Source organism: Carcharhinus amblyrhynchos, chromosome 4 (genome assembly GCF_965287045.1).
Source record: "Carcharhinus amblyrhynchos chromosome 4, sCarAmb.v2.hapA, whole genome shotgun sequence".
Lineage (NCBI taxonomy): Eukaryota > Metazoa > Chordata > Chondrichthyes > Carcharhiniformes > Carcharhinidae > Carcharhinus > Carcharhinus amblyrhynchos.
Window position 1 is genome coordinate 135,735,153 of NC_137327.1, and position 18,549 is coordinate 135,753,701.

The 18,549-nt window shown below is 42.6% G+C and overlaps 2 non-coding genes across 2 annotated transcripts; one reads left to right on the forward strand and one right to left on the reverse strand.

Annotated features, from left to right (window-relative positions):
- Nucleotides 1-591: 591 nt before the first annotated feature.
- Nucleotides 592-663, reverse strand: trnap-ugg (transfer RNA proline (anticodon UGG)). The gene has a single exon. It is a non-coding gene; the product is annotated as a tRNA-Pro (tRNA).
- An 874-nt stretch (nt 664-1,537) lies between these two features.
- On the forward strand, nt 1,538-1,609 carry trnap-agg (transfer RNA proline (anticodon AGG)). Its single transcript has one exon. It is a non-coding gene; the product is annotated as a tRNA-Pro (tRNA).
- The last annotated feature ends 16,940 nt before the right edge of the window (nt 1,610-18,549 follow it).

Genomic DNA, 18,549 nt, shown 5'->3' on the forward strand with positions numbered 1-18,549 from the left:
AAAACACTGCATTTTAGGTACCGTGCACCTTAAAGCAGGAAAAATGCAAATGAAACATCCATTCGCATAAAAGGGATTAATGTCATTACCTTAAAATCCATGGAGTGGCAATGTAGGGGGCGTCCGGATCGTTAAACTAACGACAAAGTGGTAAGATACATGTTAGTGCGTAGTGCTGCAGCAACAAGGTTTAATTGTACAAATGTCTTATCATTATTATTAATAAATTGGTCCGTGCAATTTTACTCAGATTGAACGGCAAGAATCAAATCTTAGAATCATTACAGCACAGAAGGAGGTCCATCAGTGGCACTGAGGCCAACATCCTAGAACAATAACTGCAATCTCACAATAGAATGACATCTCCAGCGGGACTAATGTAGCGTTTGCAATGCGGTGTCCCAAATGTGTTGGTCTAGGGGTGATGTTCTTACCGAAGGTGTGGAAAGCAATGGGTTCAAATCCCCGGCAGCCTCTGCTTTCTTTTTCAGTTTTAACTATATATATATTAAAAAATCAGTAAAGTCCCTCGAAAATGATTCCTGGGAATTTAGTTGAAAATTATTCCCGGGAACCTGATTTTAAAACATGGGGCTCGTCCGGGATTTGAACCCGGGACCTCTCGGACCCAAACCGAGAATCATGCCCCTAGACCAACGAGCCGACTCCTAAGCGTTACTGCCGCACTAAAGTTAATGGTACTACACTGTGATCAGGGAGAATTATGCGGCATGTTTTTGGAAGGAGCAGTTGAATGTGAGCAGTCATTATAAAAGGAGAACTCAAGCTTCTGGCTGCCCGGATCGGCCAGCGGGAAACTGGACACCTCTTTCTGAGCCAGGGCTCAATGTAGCACTTCTCACAATGATACAAATTCCAGCGAGACTGGAAACATTTAGCTTTGTGGCACACTCAACGTGGCAGCGCTCTGAGTCCTGGGCAGGCACTGTTAATGCTGTGGAGGGAGCTGTTATATTCCCCGCCATATGCGGGGTAAAAAAAAAACCCAGTGGAATTGATAAAAGAAAGTATTTGGGGGTTGGACTTGCAGCAACAACAGTATCCGGTTTTTGGGAGCGAACATCACAGCTACCCTGCAGTGTTGTGTTACTGAGGACAGAGAGTTGCTGCAGTGATGCTAAAATTGCAGAGGATACAGAAACAGGATCCCCAGCAACATGCATCGGTTCACAGCAACTTACTCAGATGGGAAAGAGTCACAAACCCAACCTGGCGTTTTTATAAGTTTAAATTCCCTTACACACACCGGGGGGAGTATCGGTTTCTTTACCGGTTTTAATTTAAATAAGAAACTTGCTTGATCACATTTAGCGGTGTTCACTCAGAGAGGGAATAGTATTACGTTTCGCTGCCAAGGGAAATGAGTGAACCTTCCCTGCTGCCAACATCAGCCGCGGTCTCTCAGCAAAGCAAGGTGCATGACAAGCAGGAAATACAAAATACAGATTGCAGGGGAATAGCAATATCGCAGGATAATACTAAAAATGAAATACTAGCGATACTTTTTCAGTGCGTTGGCTCGTTGGTCTAGGGGTATGATTCTCGCTTAGGGTGCGAGAGGTCCCGGGTTCAAATCCCGGACGAGCCCCGTTTTAATTTCCTCTTTTGTGCTTTCAGCCAAACAAGGAGAGCAGCAGCGGTGCAGGCGACTGAATTTAGCAAATCGAGCATGTCGAATAGTATGGAGAGACGCGGTCTGAGATTGTTATGGGAGAGGGCAAAGAACTGTGGAATGTTAGAAAATATTCAAGTGAAGGAGGGCTGATTTCAATTAAATTAGATTTATTTGGTAGACAATAAGATCACAGGTTTCAGGTGGTCATAGATGAAATTGAAGACTTTGAAAAAACACAACATGCATTTACATAGTGTCTTCAACCAAACATGTCTTTACAGCAAGACAGGACAGATGGCCAAGATAGTTAAAAATGAGAAGAGGTTATATAACTAAATGGGTCAATTTTAAAGGTGAACTACCAGCCCTCTCATTGGGCAGGCCTAATTAATTAGCTGCTGCTGCCAAATATGATCCTGGGCCTTGCGACAGCCAAAGTGGGTGTGCCCCCTCACTTTAGGCCCTGGCCACCTCCATGAAATGCAGCCTGTGTAGTGACTGGTTGTTTTCCTGTGAGCAGAGAATGCTAAGGGATCTGATAGGCGTGTTTGAAATCATGAAGCAGTTGGCTAGAGTAAATAAAGAAAAATTATCCAATGGTTGAAAGCACAGTGTCAGTTTACACATGAGGGTGTGCAGAGGAGTGGAACTGATTGAATAGCTCCTTCATAGGAGTATTGGAAACACATGTGGGTTCCAGCAATTCATAGAAGCATAGAATTCCTACAGTGCAGAAGAAGCTATTCGGCCCATTGAGTCTGCACCAACTCTCTGGCAGAGTATCTTACCCAGACCATTCCCCCGCCCTATCCCTGCAACCCTATGCTTGAGCATCACTGGCAAGGCCAGCATTTGTTAGTCATTCTTAATTGCCCTTGAGAAGGTGGTGATGAGCTGCCTTCTTGAACCGCTGCAGTCCACCTGGTACACCTATGGCTGACCTGTGACCCAACTCCATATATCATTTGTTTCATATCATATAATACAAAAATCTATCAGGGTTAAAATTACTAATTGATCTGACATCAATTGCTATTTGTGGAAAGGTGTTCTACATTCTTTGTGTGTAGAAATGTTTCCTAATTCTTGTAAGATCTGGTTCCGATTTTTAGACCCCCCCCCAGTTCCAGATTCCACAACCAGCAGAAATAGTTACTCTCCCTCTGTTCAGAAATAGTTACTCTCCCTCTTCAGAAATAGTTACTCTCCCTCTGTTCAGAAATAGTTACTCTCCCTCTGTTCTATGTATTCCCTTAATGTCCTGAAAACTTGGAACAAATCGCCCCCAAACCTTTTAATTTCCAGGAAATACCTAATTTGTGGCCTTCATAGCGAGGGGGATTGAATATAAAAGTAGGGAGGTCTTGCTGCAGCTGTATAGGGCATTGGTGAGGCCGCAGCTGGAGTACTGTGTGCAGTTTTGGGCGCCGCACCTGCGCAAGGATATTTTGGTCCTGGAGGGAGTGCAGAGGAGGTTTACTAGGCTGATACCGGAGTTGAGGGGGTTGAGCTATGAGGAGAGGCTGAATAAACTAGGCTTGTACTCGTTAGAGTTTAGAAGAATGAGGGGAGATCTCATTGAGACGTATAAGATGATGAATGGGATGGATAGGATAGAGGTGGAGAGACTCTTCCCGCTCAAAAAAGACAGTAGGACTAGGGGGCACAGCCTCAAGATAAAGGGGAGGCGGTTTAGAACGGAGTTGAGGAGGAACTTCTTCACTCAAAGGGTGGTGAATCTCTGGAATTCTCTGCCCGTTGAAGTGGTGGAGGCTGCCTCGCTAAATATTTTTAAGAAGCGGGTTGATGGGTTCTTGATAAGAGAGGGGATTAAGGGTTATGGGGAGAGGGCGGGAAAGTGGAACTGAGCCACAACAGATCAGCCATGATCTTATTGAATGGCGGGGCAGGCTCGAGGGGCTAGATGGCCTACTCCTGCTCCTATTTCTTGTGTTCTTATGTTCTTATGTCTAATCGCTCCTCGTAATTTAACTTTGGGGAGTCCGGGTATCAATCTGCTCTGTACTCTCTCCAAGGCCAATGTATCCATCCCAAGGTGTGGTGCCCAGAACTGCTCGGAATACTCTGGGTATGGTCTAACCAGGTCTTTGCTTGGCTGTAAATAATTGCTACCCCTTGTATTCTATTCCTTTGGATATAAAGGCCAACATTCTGTCAGATTTTTTGACTTTTTTTCTTCCAGTTCTTGACATTTTAAACATCTATGTATCATAGATTCAATGCAGAAGAGGCCATTCAGCCCATCAAGTCTGTCCGAACTCTCTACCTGGAACCTGAAGTCTCTTTGCATTTTCACTGTTCCTAGTTATTTTTTTCATCCTGTTCTATCCTTTTAAGCTCCAAAGTGGGCGACCTCATCTTTGCCATTTACTTAATTTGTCAGTGTCTTGTTACAATTTTCTGTTTCAAAGAGCCAGCACAGGCATAAATGGCCAAATGGCCTCGTACTGTACTGTAAGATCCAATGCTTCCATAATAATACCCTCACCTATAAACACAAATATCTCACTAAGCCTGAAAGACCAGAGTACAAAAACTTGTAGCAGTGAACAGTACATGTCTGAGTCTTCATAATGTTATGAAATTTTTGTCATGCTTCCAGTTAAGTTCTATTGCGAAAGTAAAGAAAAGCAACCTGTTACTAAACACATAACCTCAGACCACCTTAATCTGCTTTACAGTCAACTAAGCATTTGTGGCGTATTAATGTTAACATCGATCGAATTGTGCACAACGATGTCCACTACAGGAGTTATAAAGTTTTGCTATTTAAAAAATTCCTACTCAGATATATATTTGCTCAGCTGCCAGGATGTTTAACCCATGCGGCCCCACCAACAAATATTTCACTTTTGATGATTTCCAGTCTCATTTTCTATCCTACTCCAGCCACGTATACTCTGTGACCTTTCTCAGTCACTCCAGTTTACACTGTCAGTTTTCAATGGGAGACTTCCCTGTGACATTTCATGACTACCTTTAAATCCCGTTTCACTTGTCGAGAATCAGGCCGATAAGAGATTTGATTTATTATTGTCACATCTATTAGGTTACAGTGACAAGTTTTGTCTTTTATGTGGTATACAGACAAAGCGTACCGTTGATAGAGAAGGAAAGCAGCGAACGTAGTGTTACAGTCATAGCTAGGGTGTAGAGAAACATCAACTTAGTGTGAATTGGGTCCATTCAAGTGTCTGACAGCAGCAGCGAAGAAGCTTTTCTTGAGTCAGTTGGTGCATGACCTCAGACTTTTGTATCTTTTTCTTGACGGAGGAAAGTGGAAGAGAGTATACCTGGGGTGCGTGGGGTCCTTAATTATACTGGCTGCTTTTCCAAGGCAGCGGGAAGTGTGGACAGAGTCAATGGATGGGAGGCTGGTTTGTGCGATGGATTGGGCTACATTCACAATATTTTGTAGTTTCTTGCGATCTTGGGCAGAGTAGGAGCCCATACCAAGCTGTGATACAACCGGAAAGGATGCTTTCTATGGTGCATCCTAAAAGTTGGTGAGAGTCATAGCAGACATGCCAAATTTCCTTAGTCTTCTGAGAAAGTAGAGGCATTGATGGGCTTTCTTAACAGGAGTGTTGGCAGGGGGGGACCAGGAGAGGTTGTTGGTGATCTGGATACCTAAAACCCGAAGCTCTCGATCATTTCTACTTCAACGCAGAGCAAGCACCTGCAAATAAAACTGTGACCCTGGTCATACTTATGCTGCAGTCAAGTCAACCGTGTTGAGGTCATAAAGAATGGTGCTGGGACACAAAGACTGGAAAAGAATGAGTCGAGCAAAGTTTTATTTCTGCAGGCTCTGTAAATGTTCTCTATCCTATCCATCTGGCCCATCTCTTGTTCTGATGTATGACTATGGTGAGTATTTTTGCCATGATGTGGAGATGCCGGCATTGGACTGGGGTAAACACAGTAAGAAGTCTGACAACACCAGGTTTAAGTCCAACCGATTTATTTGATAATAAACTCGCAACCCCGAAAGCTTGCGAGTTTACTATCAAATAAATCGGTTGGACTTAAACCTGGTGTTGTCAGGCTTCTTAGAGTATTTTTGCACCATAAACAGATATCTTTTGCTAGCCTTTGTAATTAGTCTATTCATGGTTTATGGTGACAATCCTAAATAATAATTCTGAAAAATCATAGCCCTAAAATTGCACAGGGCTGCCATTGTTGCTGTGGTAACAGCAGCCTACTGATAACTCTATGGGGAGTTTGCACGTTGCCTCTGTCTCTATGTGGGTTTCTTCTGGGTTCTCTTGTTTCTTTCCACAGAGTGAAAGACTTGGAGATTAAGTGGATTGGCAATGCTAAATTGTCTTTTAGTGTCTGAAAATGTTCAGGTTAAGCGGATTGGCCGTGGTAAATTGCCCGTTAGTGTCTCAAGACGTGTAGATTGGGTGGATTGGCCATGCTAAATTGTCCCCTTAGTGTCCAAAGATGTGCATCTCACAAAGAGAGAATTAGGATTGAACCTTTAGCTGCCCACAGCCAAAATCCTCATCAATAAAATCTTTACCAGGAATAACAGTACAGTCATTTAGAGTAGGAATTTGAACAAATTTCTCAAAGTGGATTTACCATTAGACATCAGAGATCTATTCAGGACACGGGGTTATCTGAGGTCGTATTTCAGAAACCATTTACTATCTAAAATAAAAACTCACTATTTGATATCACACTTAGCACCTCAAAATTATGGGTCATCTGCCTTGCTCAACCTGTCCCTTGAAATCTATAAGCTTTACAAAGGGAAATTCTGCAGTAACAGGAGCAGGAGCCCCTCGAACCAGTCCCAATATTCAATTAAATCAGAGCTGATCTGTATCTCAACTCCATTTAACCGCATTGGGTTTTTTTATCCTTTAACATCCTACCTACCAAAAAGCTCAACACTGCTGCCATCTAATCACCATCATTTCATTTCTCTTGCTTCTATTCTTGGTGGTGTTCTGCACAGAGATCTTTCCATTCATCAGATATGTCAAAATCCAGCCATTTCTGTGGAAGCCTCCTGTACATTTGTATAATGGAAAAGTCAGCCAGCAGCATGACAAACAGAGGTTAGGAGGTACACTTGACATTGTGCAGTACCATTTCTGTACCCCGCAGCCTCCTTCATGTCTGCCAGCCGACAACACTGGGGAGGAGGTGGCATAGTGGCATTGTCACTAGAGTAGTAATCCAGAGACCCCTGTCAAGAACTGGAGACCTGGGTATAAAGATGTGTCGATTACATGCATTGGCCATGCTACATTCTCCCTCAGTGTATCTGAACAGGCACTGGAGTGTGCCAATTAAGGGATTTTCACAGTAACTTAATTGCATTGTTAATGTAAGCCTACTTGTGACACTAATAAATAAACTTAACAATTCCCAACACGGAAGATGCCGAAATTTGAATTCACTAAAAATCTGGAATTAAAAGCCTACTGATGACCATGAAACCATTGCCAATTGTAAAGACGCATCTGGTTCACTAATGTCCGTTAGGGAAAGAAATCTGCCATCCTCTTCTAGTCTGACCTACATGTGATTCCAGATCCTCAACAGAACGGTTGACTCTCAAATTCCCTCTGAATTGGAGAGCATTTCGGGATAGGCAGTAAATGCCGGCCCAGCCAATGACATCCACATCCCATAAATAGAAAAAAACATTTGTAATGAAGAGGTTTCAAGAGCCCTCTTCAAAACTGGGGCTCTGTCACTTTGACAAAACCAACATTAATAGTCAATACGAGTATGATAAATTATAAACTTGGATCATGTTTCAAGCACTTTGGTTGCCTTTTAAGGATGCAGAGGCCCCGATGCTTTCCCAGTGCAACAGAAACTTGTCTCATTAAAGATCATGGGTCAATCTAATATCTCAATATTTCCACAGTGTCTGACTTGGTTGCCAGAGTGAAGGCAATTAGTTTGATTGAGAATTATTATTTTTTCTTTTTTTTCAGAGAATGTTTAATAGGGGTTAAAATGACATAAACTGGCCAGACTCAGGCTTTTGTAATAAAATGAATGACTGGGGTGATTGCAAGTGGATTCCAAATTTTCAGCAACTTTATAAATCCTTTCTTGAAAATAAAACCAAACATATAGGTCACTGTTTTTCATTTCCCTTCAACAATCTGGGCCTGAGGATCCGATAGCCCCTTCAGAGCCCGCTTCCTCTCCTCTCCTCTTGCTCCCCCTTTAAGAGTCTCCTTAAAACCGAGCAGTTTGAAAAAAGCTTTTAATTAACTTCTCACAGTACCCTCTATGTGCCAATCTTTGTGCATCAAGCTCTTGTGAAGTGCCTTGTTAATTAAAAGTTTTCCTACATTAACGGGAGCTATATAAATGCAAATGATTCTGGTGTATTTACAGATGCATTATGCAGTAGTCCACATTGCGAAGATTTGACTCTAAAAGTGCAGAGAAAACTGTGTCAAATATATCAGGTTAGTAAGATACTTTGTGTGCAAGCATGGAGTTGGTTAGTTTAGCTGGCGAGAGCAGTGGTCCCCAAACTTTTATACATCATAACACACCTCTGTAATATAAAACATTTTTGAGGCATACCTCCTGCTTTCTGTCTTTTCCCTTATTGGGAATTTCATTTTTAACTTCTCCCTGTCCTCTCGCCTGTTTTTTTAATCTCTTCCAGTCTCTCTTGCTTCTCCCAGGGTTTTTGCAGCCTTTTTGAGTTTTTGTGTTTTGTGCGGCATACGGGACATCTGTTTCAGCACCAGGTCCCATTGGTCATGCATATGGACCTGACCAACAAAAATTTAAACCACGCACGTGTGGCCCTTTCCCAGCCTGTGGGGAGGCCTGAGGTTCGACGAGTCTTGGAGATGCCAACCACACAATTGAAAATGAAGGTTAGTTCTGGTTTAATCACGTGTACTTTGAATAATTTTGAATCTTTTTTCGCAGCACTCCAGAATGTGTAATGACCACAACGAGGCCCTCAAGGTTGGCCTCTTGGAGTATGAGCTCCCTGGTTGAGGTAATGAGTGTATCACAGCTTGTTATGGGCTCCTGCTCTGCCCAAGACTGCAAGGAACTAGAAAAGGTTGTGAATGTAGCCCAATCCATCACACAAATCAGCCTCCCATCCATTGACTCTGTCTACATTTCCTGCCACCTCGGCAAAGCAGCCAGTATAATTAAGGACCCCACGCACCCCGGACATTCTCTCTTCCACCTTCTTCCATCTGGAAAAAAATACAAAAGTCTGAGGTCACGTTAGGTGTAGACTAAAATCATGAATAGGTCACTGAGACAGGGGGACGGCGGCGCGGGCTCGTTGGGCCGAAGGGCCTGTTTCCCGTGCTGTGTTGTTCTTTGTTCTTTGTTCTTTGTACCAACTGACTCAAGAACAGCTTCTTCCCTGCTGCTGCCAGACTTTTGAATAGACCTACCTTGTATTAAGTTGATTTTTCTCTACACCCTAGCTATGACTGTAACATTACATTCTACACTCTCTCATTTCCTTCCCTATGAACGGTATAGCACACAAGAAACAATACTTTTCACTGTACGTCAATACATGTGAAAATACATTCAGGGAGTGCCTCCTGTATATAAATATTGATGAGTGTCAGGTCTGCTGGCACCCCGTATTCTGACTTTGTACCTGAAGCACTCTTAGGAGTGGAATTGAGTTTATCAATAAAGGGAACCTGGTGAAGGGACACTGGCCCCTGAGGGGGTCTTTATACTGATTGGGATCCACTAGCCTAGAGAAAGGTGTAGCATGGTACCAAAGGTAAACATTCAGTTCTTATACAGGGTCTGGTCATTTTTGGAGGGATACCTCCTTTCCTTGCCCTTTGCTTAATGCAATGTAGTGTCCCTCAAGGTATAAAACCATTATTTTTTTTCTCTAATAGTGATGCATACAGTCCCTGGTGGGCTATGCCCACTTAACTTATCACATTTAAAAGAATGACGGCAACTTAAAGAATTCTTTTCAACATCAATCATTTGGGCAAAGGGCATATATAAAATCATCGCATTTTAACTGAAGGAGTTAGATATAGTATAACTCTTGGGGCTAAAAGGATCAAAGGATACGGGGGGGGGGGTGTGGGAACAGGTTACTGAGTTGGATGATCAGTCATGACCATAATGAGTAGCAGAGCAGGCTTGAAGGGCCAAATGGCCTTCCCCTGCTCCTATTTTCGATGTACGTTTCTGTGTTTCTATTTTCCTTTCAACATCCTTCTATATCTCTCAGCATTGCAGATATTCAAATGCCCTCAACGTTCCAGTATCTGATGAAGTGTATCAGGTCATGAGGATTACTGTGGGGCAACCGTAGTGTAGCTCAGTCCTGTCCTCGCCAGCAAAGAGCATAGAAACACAGAAACTAGGAGCAGGAGTAGGCCATTTGGCCCTTTGAGCCTGCTCGACCATTTATTTTGATCATGGCTGATCATCAAGTTCAATGTCCTGATCCCCCTTCCCCCCATACCCCTTGATCGCTTTAGTCCCTAGTGCTATATCTAGTTCCTTCTTGAAATCAGATAACGTTTTGGCCTCAACTACATTCTGTGGTAGTGAATTCCACACATTCACCACTCTCTGGACACCATCTGGAATCTAATTTCTCTGCTCCAAACTCCATTCCCGAGTTACTGACTCCTTCCTGGCAACAACCTAAGCCAGTCTGTTTACAACTTTGGTATCATATTTGACGCTGAGGAACTTACAAAGGCAGCGAGGTGTACTTCTGCCATTACGAAGAGCCTATTTCCATTTTGGTAATGATGATGACTTGTCCCAGCTCATCTTATTGATTTGATTTTGATTTGATTTATTATTGTCATATGTATTAACATACAGTGAATCTATAAATTCTGCCCAATGCTTTCTTATTTGGCTCAGTGTCATACTTTGGTAATGCTCCTGGGAAGCACCTTGGGACGATCCATTACATTATAGGCGCTAATATAAGTTGTTGTTGTCGTTGAAGTGGTTTCAGACCTGGAAAATCCATAACTGACAGATCTTCTCAGCAACAGAAAGCCTGTGAACACAATAGATCACTGTATATCCTCGCTGGGTGGTATGGTGGCACAATTGTTAGCACTGCTGCCTGACAGCGCCAGGGATCTGTGTTCAATTCTGGCCATGGTCAGTGTTGGTGTGGTGTTTGCCCATTCTCCCCGTGCCCGTGTGGGTTTCCTCTGGGCGCATTGGTTTCCTCCTACACTCCAAAGATGTGCGGGTTAGCTGGATTGGCCATGCTGAATTGGCCCTTAGTGTCAGGGGGATTAGCAGTGTTAACGCTTGGCGTTACGGGGATAGGGCCTGGGTGGGCTTGTTGTCAATGCAGTCTCGATGGGCAGAATGGCCTCCTTCTGCATTGAAGAATTCTATAATTCTATGATTTCACCAAGACACCCGACCATGTTGGCATTGATGGCAAATTTAAGCAACTGGAGAAAATTGGCCACCTGCCTAAGCTGCTCAATGTGATCTCATCCTTCCTGGACAACATGATGTGTAAGGTCAGCTATGACAGGGCAATATTGGAACCCTTTCAGATCCACATGGTAAGGGTTGTGTTTTGATACTGACACCTGTTGGTATATTTATTGCTAGGGTTACAAATTTGGATTGGCTTGGCCACATTCAGTGGATGGATGATGGCTGTTTACCCCAAAACCTAAAGAGTTGGCTCCTGCTCTGCCCAAGACTGAAGGAAACTACAAAGGGTCATGAATGTAGCCCAGTCCATCACGCAAACCAGCCTCCCATCCACTGACTCTACCTACACTTCCCACTGCCTCGGCAAAGCAGCCAGCCTAATTAAGGATCCCATGCACCCCGGACATTCTCTCTTCCAGCTTCTTCCATTGGGAAAAAGGTACAAAAGTCTGAAGTCACATACCAAACGGCTCAACAACAGCTTTTTTCCTGCTGCTGTCAAACTTTTGAATGGACCTACCTTGCATTAAGTTGTTCTTTCCCTACACCCTAGTATGACTGTAACACTACATTCTGCACTCTCTTGTTTCCTTCTCTATGAACGATATGCTTTGTCTGTATAGCACGCAAGAAACAATACTTTTCACTGTAAGTTAATACATGTGATGATAATAAATCAAATCAAATCAAAAAGGGCCCAGAGAAAACAGAGGCCAGCAAATCACACACCTTCTCAGCCCACTGTCTTTGTTCTGCAGCAACTGTGGCAGAGACTGTCAAGGCAGAGTGGGGCTCCTGAAATACAGTAAGAAGTCTGACAACACCAGGTTTAAGTCCAACCAATTTATTTGATAGCAAACTCACAAACTATCAAATAAATTGGTTGGACTTAAACCTGGTGTTGTCAGACTTCTTACTGTGTTTACCCCAGTCCAACGCCGGCATCTCCACATCATGACTCCTGAGACACACCAGGCAATGCTTAAACACAGTATTGACCAGAACAGCTTAAACTATTTTCTTACGTGGCTGTAACAAGCTTGTTGAACTGTAGTCAAGGCAGCTCTAGGAGTTTGATGGTAGATACTGATTGACAGCCTATTCCAGAAACGGAGCTTGGTGCTGTCTGACCGTCTCAGTATTTCCAGCACTTCCTACTTTTATTCTAAATTTTCAGCATCTGCAGTATTTTGCGTTTGTATAAATCTAAACTTGGATAGATACGTAGATTAGTAAATCCATGCCTATACTAAGAGGCATTGTAATTAGGACATCTATTCATGAATTTGTATATATTCTTGCCTTTGCTATTTTAACATGTGGAAACATGAGTCTGTGCTTTTTCAGAAGTGGGGTAACTACAAGTTGAGACCAGGTTGTTTAGTTTTCTGAAGGATGTTGCATTTAGTAAATTAGCATGCAAGTGCAACATCCTTTTACAATGCTTTTCACACTACAAAAAATTGTGTTGCATCTCACACTCCTTTTTTTCTGACCTTTACCATTCGCCATCAACAATGACCGGTAATTACATTACAAATGTGTCCGAATATATCAATAACTTTAACTCGTTGAAGGTGAGAATAGACTTGTGTATCACTTACTTCAAAGAAGTGTTTAGTTACGTCTAGGATGTCCCACCCCAATGAGATGTGTAATGTTTACAGTAACACTTGGAGTGAAACTGATACATGATCCGTCACATAGAGCAATTTAATTCATCCAGACACCCTCAGAGACTCAGCTATCTCACCACTTACTCAAAAATTCTCTAGACAATGCCTATAGCACTCACAGATAATTAAGTATTCCTTCCCAATGGTCAACAGCAATTTCCATTTGCTCAGAACTTTCAGTGCAAAGTACGTCTCAAAACAGTTCATGGATAGGATCAGGAAAGGAAGAGGTAAGGAAAGCTGATTGAAGACTTGGTCAAAGAGATGGACTTTGGGAAAGTATATTTTTAAACATTGTGTGCCTCAGAGTTTTGAAAATGGTGGAAGTTGTGGAGCATGGGGGAGGGGAGGATTGGAAGGAATGATTTGAAGTAGTTAAAGGCAAGTGTATCTTACATTACACAGAATATACAACCCCCAAACAAGCTATTCGGCCAAATCAGTCCACTTGGACTTTATGCTCCACTCATCCCAACAAAACTACTAATTGTTGCTGAAAGGAAAGACCTTTGCTGAAGCTTTGCACTCACCAGGACAAATACAAGAATGCCAAATTTTAAACAATCACAACAATTTATACTCCTGGACGAAAGAGTGTTAATTGGTTCACAAGCCAACTCTATCACGCATTGTGTATAATTTCAATGCCAGTGTGATGCCAGTTACATCGGCAGCACGTCCCAATGATTGGTTGATTGAATCAAACAACATTTTTCTTCGCAACCAAAAACAGAAAATCCGGGAAAATGTTAGCAAGTCTGACAGCATCTGTGGAGAAAGAATAGATTAAAGAAGAGAGGAAGATCAGAACTCCCACCCACCTGACGAAGGAACAGCCACTCCCGAAAGCTAGTGGCGTTTGCTACAAATAAACCTGTTAGACTTTAACCAGGTGTTGTGAGACTTCTTTCTGTGTTTACCCCAGTCCAAAGCCGGCATCTCCACATTGAGAAAGAATAGAACCAACATTTCGAGTCAGGATGACCCTTTGTCAGAGGGGACCTAGTACTCAACCAGTCTGTATTGGCAAAACCCAAAACAAAATGTAACTGTTAGGTGTGATTCCACAATTTGGCAACACTAGTTGATCAATCCTGAGTGTGCCAACGACGACACAAACAGCCAATTTAAGTTAGTCGAGTTGAGTGACACCCATTCATATGAAGGGACTCATTCTCTGAGGAAATAAGCTTAAGCCTTGTGCCTTTGTTAAATTACAAAGGAATTTGGGGAGCGTATCGTTCTTTGTTGCTTTTTTCATGGCAATGTCTCGATGAACCAGCATTGATTTGCCAATCAGTCAGTACCCTCAATATATTTTTTAGATGATTCAGAGACTGGTATGTATGCAGCCATATTCACTGCACCATGGATATGATATGTCTTGTCTGACACATGGGAGAGACATTATCTTGCAGAGTCTGAATTAAAAGTCTCAGAATTTAAACTGGAGGGTGTATCAACTCACCAAACATGACCTAGCCACAGACTGCAGTTCAGTCTTGAAGAAGTACAACATAGTAGTTTTCAGCAGTAGGTTTTAGTTTGATTGAAAATGGGACAACTTAATTACAATGTAGAAATGCATAGCTTTTTGAGGATGTAATACAATCTCCTGTTCTCTATTCATACCGCTCATTCTATCCCAGCAATAACTTTTATTTATGTTACACCTTTAATGCGATGAAACAAGGTTAGAGCCTGGGCTGAGTAAAAGCAAAAGCCACTGATAGTGGAGCAATTAAACTCAGGCAATCTCAAGAGGCCAGAATTAAGAAACACAGATATCTTGGAAGGTCTTCAGGCTGAAGGGGGTTACAGAGATAGGGGTGTGACTATGGAGCAAAACTGAAAACAAGAATGCCATTTTTAAACTCAAATCATTGCTTAACCAGGAGTCAATATTGATCAGTGAGTCCAGGACTGATGGGTAAATCAGACTATTGTGTGAGTTAGGACGTGGCAGGAGAGTTTAAAGTTTATTTATTAGGATCACAAGTAGGCTTACATTAACACTGAAATGAAGTTCCAGTGAAAATTCCCTAGTCACCACACTCTGGGGCCTGTTCCGGTACATTGAAGGAGAATTTGGCATGGCCAATGCACCTAACCAACGCATCTTTCAGACTGTAGGAGGAAACCCATGCAGACATGGGGAGAACATGCAGATTCCACACAGACAGTGATCCAAGCCGGGAATCAAACCTGGGTCCCTGGTGCTGTGAGGTAATAGTGCTAACCACTGTGCCACCCTAAAGTTTAAGTGCGATTTCAAGTTTGCAAAGCGTAGCGCTTGGGAAGTTGACCAAGACTGCATTGGAATGGTCAAGTCTAGAGGTAACAAAGGCTTTCCAAAATAGATGACTTGAGGCAGAGGCAGAGGCTGGAATTGTGATGATGATGGAAAAAAGTTAAGAATGGAACGAGGGGAGTGCAGTCTCACCCAGTTGGATGGTGGCGCAGAGGTGTTGGAGGAGGTCAGTGCAGTGCGATCCTCCCTGCCCTCGAACATTCTACACGGCTTGTTATAGCATTGTGGAGAATGGCATGTTACAGAAGGAACCTAACAGCGCACACAAGTTATTTGAAGTATTTTACTATATCTAAAATGGAAAGCTTTGATCTCAATCACCCCTGATAGGGAAGGCTGTAACTCTCAAGATGATGCAGACATTGTGAGCTAACACTCTGCAGACCGATGGTTGATACATGATGTGATTCAGGCAGTGATCGACACTGCTTTCTTTTTAAAACAGGGTCTCTGTTACGTTTAAATGTTGTTCATTGGTGTCTGACTAACGTAATCATTGTTGGGGACATTTTCTCACATTCTGGCTTGTTCCTGCCTTAAATATTTTTTGCATTGCAAAAGCAATCTGAGAACTTGTGTAGTTTTTAATTCCCGTTGCTCCTGTTTTATTTGATGTTTACTGCGAATGATAACAAGTCTCTCGCCAGTGTGTCTGTGTAACTTTTTATTACAGGACTGTGTTTTCTCACGTTAAGTACTGATGTTAGAAGTTCAGATTGCCAGCATATTCATGTAGAATTCTTAGAGTATTGTGGACTTCTTAACCTTCCTTTACACTTCTATCTGTTTGGGAATGGCTTCAATTAGATACATTCAAAAGAAAATCATGAAAATGAACAAAAGCAGAGAAAATTGGAACATGCCATGCCTATTTTCTGAAGATGTACTCATTCCTAAAGTTTGAATGGATCTTCATGGGCTCATTTCTCAGGAATTCATGTGAACGTAGGAATGTGACAGTGTAGGGCGAATTTTAAACATGACTAACAATCATCCTCGAAGCTGCCACATCCTTTCAAACTGTCGCTCGAGCTTTCTTTGTGCTGCTTAGGTAAAGAGACAGAATCTGTATTCAGGATGAAACTTATCAGAGCTTCACAGCATCTCAATATGCATCACACAGTGAGACCTAATTGGAGTGCCGTGATTAAGGCAGATACAGCAACCATTTTGTGGCAGCAGAGTTCCATAGTGAGATAAGGGTCACTTAACAGGCTTTTTTTGGAGGCCAGGAGAATCCCCCAGTGCTCCTCATGGGATGAGATCTTAAACATCCAGCTAAGCAGGGAATTATAGAGCAGTTTTTGACTGTTGCGCGAATCTTCAATCGGAATCTGATTTTTCCCTTTTTCAGCAGATGAATCTTTTGCATTGTTAAAGGTATTTTGCCCAGAGCTGGCAATCATTTCTTCAATCACAATATCTACTGAGGTTCACACCCAAGCCGTGCTTTTCTCTCTATCTCGAGTCTTATTTGTATCATCCCCCATACCCCAGAATTCTCAATTCTGGATGTCCCATGCCCTATCTGGTGTCCAGTGTCACCCCGAGCCCTCGTGTGCCTAACCTTCCTGCTCAATGTCTTCTCAATATTTTGCAAAGTCCCAAGTCTGTCTTCATAATACTGCAACTTCTGATCATAGGAATAGGAGGCCATTCAGCCTCTCAAATCTGTACCATCATTCAATAAGATCATGGCTGATCTGTGGGCCTAACTCTATATACCTACCTTTGGCCCATATCCCTTAATACATTTGCTTAACAAAAATTTATTTATCTCAGATTTAAAATTAGCAACTGATCCACCATTAACTGCCATTTGTGGAAGAGAGTCGCAATCACCTTTGTGTGTGTAGAAGTGCTTCTTAACATCTCTCCTGAATGGTCTGGCCCTAATCTTTAGACTATGCCCTTTAGTTCTAGAACCTCCAACCAGTGGAAATGGTTTATCTTTATCCACCCTGTCTTTTTCTGTTAGTACCTTGTAGACTTTGATCTGATCTTCCCTTAACCTTCTGAATTCAGGAGAAAACAGGCTTAATTTGGATAATCTCTTCACATAACTTAACCTCTGAAGTCATTCTTGTAAAACTACATGTTGTACCCCCTCCAAGGCCAACATATCCTTTCTAAGGTCTCCCATTGGTGTCTAACAAGGGCAGCCGTCACAACACATGATAGCACAGAGTCGCTGAGCAGAGACTGATAGTCAAGTTCTGCACACATGAGGACGGCCTCAACTGGGATCTTGGGTTCATGTCACACTATTTGTAACTCCTATGATTTGTCTGAGCTTGCAAAATCTCACTTACTGTCCTGTCTGGAGACAATACACATCTCTTTAACCTGTGCTTAATGCTATCTCCACTCACATTGTCTGCACCTGTAAGACTCAATGAGTTGTAAAGACTTGCATTCTAATCAGTATTCAGTAAACTGAGTGTGTACCTTTACATCCCCTGTTTGTGATCAGAACTCCCCACCCACCTGACGAAGGGACAGAGCCCTGAAAGCTAGTGGCGTTTGCTACCAAATAAACCTGTTGGACTTTAAGCTGGTGTTGTGAGACTTCTTACTGCACCCAAGACCTCAGAGTACACGGTCTATATGCGTTCTGGCTGGTGCTGCTGACAGACAGGAAAAGGCGACATTAGAAAGAAGGGGACTATTTGAATATATATTATGGAAAATGTCATACTCTTGAAACAGAGCCAGCATTTGAGAAGAGAGACACCCACAAAGAAACTCAGTAATAAGGCAGCTTGAATTATAGTCCAATTCAGAGTCTCAACAAGTTGGGACGTTCCCGATCCAAGCTGACAAGACAGGGATCTCACCTCCTGTCTTGGGCTTGATCTACATGATCCAAGCTGATTGGAGTAGGCATAGCTCCTTCTCCAAGGCTTGGTCTCATTTGCATCTTAGCCAAAAGGCCGAGATGCCTCTTTTAAAAATCGCTTCAAATGAAGCTGAAATGTAACCTGATGACTTCAACCAAGTACAGCATGTCGATACTACACTTGGTCTCAGCCTTTTCTACACTTGGTCTTAGCCAAAAGGCTGGGAAGCGATTCCATCTTTTTTTTTAAACTTTATTCCAATCCAATCAAGTCAAATTAAACCCAATTCAGAGTCCCAACAAGTTGGGACATTCCCGATCCAAGCTGACAAGACAGGGCTCTCACCTCCTGTCTTGGGCTTGATCTACATGATCCAAGCTGTTTGGAGTAGGTGTAGCTCCTCCTCCAGGGCTTGATCTTATTTGCATCTTAGGCAAATGGCTGAGATGCCGCTTTAAAAAATTGCTTCAAATGAAGCTGAAATGTAACCTAATGACTTCAACCAAGTGCAGCATGTTGATACTACACTTGATCTTAGCCAAAAGGCCTGGCTCTGATCAGGCCCATGTTCACACATCACATTTAATTGAACCCTTGGCTATCAGTAGCGATCCTTTTTGTGGATCGCTACTG